Raw genomic sequence first — 3,655 nt, 5'->3', positions numbered from 1 at the left:
ATACATCAGGTGGCAACACAAGGAAAACAGACAGGAACTGAGGATCTGAGGAGCAGAAAGAAAAAGTGGTAACAAACTTGACGTTTCCCCCCATGAGAACTCGAAGGAATCCAGGCAGGAATTCTGCAGTCACACCTCAAAAAGAGAGAGAGAGAGGGAGGGAGGGAGGGAGAGAGAGAGAGAGAGAGAGAGGGACAGGTCTCCATTGAGGGAAGCTCAAAGAAAGGAAGGTGTTGTCCCACCTCCAGGATCTTTGGGGGGGGGGGAGGGAGACCTACATCCGCTGCCCTGTGGGAGGGCTGAAGCCCCTCCCCTTGGGCTCAATGGGGGGGCTGTGCTGGCAGGGAGGATCAGCTGCTCCCCCTCCCTTTGCTCTCTGGCCTTGGGCCCCTCTGGCTTGGGACTGTAAGGCGGAGAGGGGCAGACTGACTACAGAACCCCCCCCCCAAATCAAGGGGAATCTGGATCTGCGTCCATTGAGCATCCAAACAACCGCCCCGCTTGGTTCATCTGCCACCCCCCCCACACCCCCCCACCCCCGGTGTAGCGAGGCGAACGGAAAGGCGCGGCTTATTTATCTGGCCGGAGTGGGCGCCTGACATCCCCCCCCCGCCCGCCGCCGCCGCCGCCCCTCCTTTCTGGGGCAGGCCGGTCGCTCCAAAGGCGCCGGGTGGGCTTGAACCCCGTGCGGCTTTCCCTCTCGCCAAGCTTCGGACCGCCCGGACTGCCAGCCCGAGCCCAGAAGCTGCCGCGGACCTCGGCCGCTCCTCTCCCCAGCGAGCAGGAGGGTTGGGCACGTGGCCGCCGGACCGGCGCTGCCTCGCCGCGGGGCTGGGATGGAGCGCGCTTTTAAAGGGAGACCGGACGTCCCGAGCCATGAGCCGTCGAGCCGCCGTCGGAGCAGCAGCAGAGCAGCGCCCAGCCGCCCGGAAGGAAGTAAGTAAGGGCGGGGAGCAGGTATAGCGGGGCGGGGGGCGCTCGCGGGTCTCTGCCTTCCCCTGGTCCCGTCCCGGCCCTGGGCAGCAAGGGCGCGCCGGCTACGGGGTCGCGCTGGCTGCTCCCCCAGGAGGGCCCCGAGTGGGGCGAGCGCTGAGGCGCCGGTGGAGACCGAGGGGCTGGGGACCTCGCCGGGGGCCGAAGAACGCCAGGCTTGGGACCACCAGCGTCTCTGCGGACGGAAGGCGCGCGGCTTTCCCGAACTGCCCACCGAAAGCCCCTCGGCCAGGGAGAGCCCCGGGCTCTTGGCGCTGACTCTTCCCGTGGGAGGGGTCACTCTGGGAGGGGCTGCCTGCCCCCTCCCGACTGCTCTGCGGTCTCCGTGGAAGACTGGCCCCGGCTAAGCCTCTGGAAAGAGCCGGGCCTTTGCTCCCCCCCCCCCCCCGATCTCCCACTCGAGAATTGTGGGTCAAGAAGCACCTGAGCTGCCCTGCTGCTCTTCCGGTGTCTCACTTCCTCTGCAGTAGCCCCCCCCCCCAATTGGGTCAGGCCGCCTCTGCCCCAGGACTCCGCATCCTGCCCCGATGGGAGGCAATTAGGGTGGCAGCCTGGAATCTGGGTGCCTCACTGCCCTCCAGGGAATGCAGCGCCTCAGCCCCAAAATAATTGTCTGGGGCTCAGCCGCCACAACAGCCTGCCCCCCCACCCCCCCAGTCATTACAGGGCTGAGGTTCAGCCGCCTTCCTCGCGTGGAGGGACCGCCTGGGGCTGGAGAACAGCTCACCCCAAACACGGATCCCGCCCAGAACAGGCTCCCGGATGAGCCCCCCCCCCGCAGCTGAAGCCATGCGCTGCCCCTCCACCCCACCCATGGGCAGTGCCCCCCCTCCCCAGAGGCAGCGTTGGGTCCCTCTGGGTTGGTGCTCCACTCCCTGATGGGGAGGCTCAGTGCCCCCCCCCCGCAAAAGTTGAGGGGGAGGCTGAGGAAATGCCCCCCCCAGAAGAGAAGGAGCTGTGCTAGCTTTGGCTTCCCTCTGTGTGTGTGTGTGTGTGTGAGTTGTTTGGGGCGGCCCCTGAGTGGTGCACCCTGCAGCCCGCAGCTGTTTCCAGGGCAGCTGTTTGTCAGGTGCCTCCTGTGCCAGGATCCCGCCTCCAATTAGCCGCCTTGGGAAATGAGCTCAAGAGGGAAGCAGCCGGCTGCCAATTTGAGCTCAGCCGGAGCCGGACGGGGCCACTCATGCCCCACAAGGCAGCAATTAGGGCCATGACCAGAAGTGAGCTGGCAGCATCTGGGGCTTGTCTGCCCCTGCCACCTCCCCAGCTGGGGGCAAAAGGGCTGGCGGAAGTCCGGCCGCCCACTCAGCTTCCTGCCCTCCTGGGCTGAGTTCTCTCGCCAGGGAGCCCTTTGCCCAGTTGGCCTTTCGCTGCAGGACAGAAGAGCAGCCCAGCAGCCACAGTCCCCCTACCACCACCACCACCACCACCACCACCACCCCACCACCATGGCTGAGGTACATGGGACGAGCTGGGCCACCCCACAGAGCCCCCCCATGGGCTGGGAGGGGCTGGGGGTTGGAGCTGAGGCACGAGGAGGCCCCATTGAGAGGCACCGTCCCGAGGGGGCCTCCTGGGTCTGGGGTGGCCCTGCGCCTGCTACCCATGTGGCACAAAAGGGTGGTGGGGAAAATGCGGCCAGAAACCCTGCCGGGTGGGTGATGACCCTTCGGCCGACCTTCTGGTGAAGGACCTGCCCGCTTGTGGCTGGCCCATCCTGGTGAGGCCGCCCGGGGGGCCAAAGGGAGGCCTGCCCTCGACCCGGCTCACTGGACTTCTCTCTCTCCACAGAGCCGCCTGCCACCAGCTGCCCCTGACCGCCACCAGAGACAGCGTGACATCCGCCTTGAGGTCCAAGTGATGCCGGGAGACAAGCGCCCTGCCACGGGGGGGTGTCCGGAGGGAGCCCCCATTATGCAAGTCCGCGAAGAGGCCCACTGGCCCTTCCACAGCCTGATGGATCCCCAGGAGGACCAGGTCATTGCGGGCATCCTGAAGGAGCCTGGCCGGGAGAAGCTGAGCATCCGCCAAGCCCTGCACCGGGGCCTCCTCACGCATGGAACAGGCCTGGCCCTGCTGGAGCACCAGGCCGCCTCGGGCTACATCGTGGACTGTGCCAAGAACCGGCTGCTCTCGGTGAGAGATGCCAAGAACGCGGGTCTTCTGGACCGGGACCACTTCAACACCCTCCTGATTGCCGAGAAAGCGGTGACCGGTTACACGGACCCCTTCTCGGGGAACAAAATCTCGCTCTTCCAGGCCATGAGGAAAGGCCTCCTGATCAAGGACCACGGCATCCGCCTGTTGGAAGCCCAGGTGGCCACAGGGGGACTCATCCACCCCATGCACAGCCACCGCCTCCCCGTGGAAGTGGCCTACAAGTGGGGGTACCTGGACGCTGAGATTTTCCACCTGATCTCCAACCCTGCCAACCACACCAAGAGGTGCTTTGACCCCAACGCCCGCGAGAACCTCACCTACCTGCAGCTCCTGCCCCGCTGCATCCTGGACTCGGACACTGGGCTGCTGATGTTTCAGGTGATGGATAAGGGGTGTGTCCACCTGGACGAGAACGCACGGAAGTCCTTGAAGTCTAACATGGTGAAGGTCCAGGTGGGGATTTTCCAGGGCCAGGAAGTCTCTCTGTGGGACCTCCTCTTCTCCA

Source organism: Erythrolamprus reginae, chromosome 3, assembly GCF_031021105.1.
Source record: "Erythrolamprus reginae isolate rEryReg1 chromosome 3, rEryReg1.hap1, whole genome shotgun sequence".
In the NCBI taxonomy this organism is placed as follows: Eukaryota; Metazoa; Chordata; class Lepidosauria; order Squamata; family Dipsadidae; genus Erythrolamprus; species Erythrolamprus reginae.
This window is presented reverse-complemented; position numbering follows the sequence as displayed.